Here is an 884-nt window from a genome sequence, read left to right on the forward strand (position 1 = left end):
ATTTCTTTTAAATTATACATTTTGGATTGGTTTGGGGATTGTAAGGTTATTTATTTATTTATTTTTAGTGGGGGAGCAGAGGACAGGGGCTAATTGATATGTTCTTATGGATAAGTTTTACTTTTTTCCAGCAAAATTCAGGTATTTGAATAATTGTAAATTTTTTTTGCTTTTAAATTTTGTTAGTGCCATTCATCATAGGATTTTTATACTTTAAAATGTCAACAGAGCATCACAAATGAGTTGTCATCTCAAACAAAACTATTAGTTTACACACCCAGCCGGTGTGCTCAATAATTGAGCGTCGACCTATGAACTAGGTCACGGTTCCATTCCTGGTCAGAGCACATGCCTGGGTTGCAGGTAGGGGGCATGCATGAGGCAGTTGATCAATGATTCTCAGCTGATTGATGTTTCTATCTTTCTATCTCTCTCTCCCTCTACCTTCCTCTCTCTGAAATCAATGAAAATATTTTAAAAATGAAATAAAAATGAAATCACCTGACTATTTAGGCACTGACATTTTTTCCCTTATGTTGTCATAGGTCGATGCTTAACTACTGAGCAATACTGGCTGGGCAGAAGGTGGGATTTTTTTAAAAAATATATTTTATTGATTTTTTTTTTTTTTTTTTTTTTTCGGGGGGGGAGGGTTAGAAACATCGATGAGCGAGAAACATCGATCAGCTGCCTCCTGCACACCCCGGACTGGGGATGTGCCTGCAACCGAGGTACATGCCATTGACCGGGAATCGAACCCGGGACCCTTCGGTCCGCAGGCTGACACTCTATCCACTGAGCCAAACTGGTCCGGGCAGATGGTGGGATTTTTTTAAACTCCAGCTTCAAAGCCTTGGTGAACTCTTCATTTGTGCTATAATTTT

The sequence above is a fragment of the Myotis brandtii genome, unplaced genomic scaffold, assembly GCF_000412655.1.
Source record: "Myotis brandtii unplaced genomic scaffold, ASM41265v1 scaffold240, whole genome shotgun sequence".
NCBI lineage: Eukaryota > Metazoa > Chordata > Mammalia > Chiroptera > Vespertilionidae > Myotis > Myotis brandtii.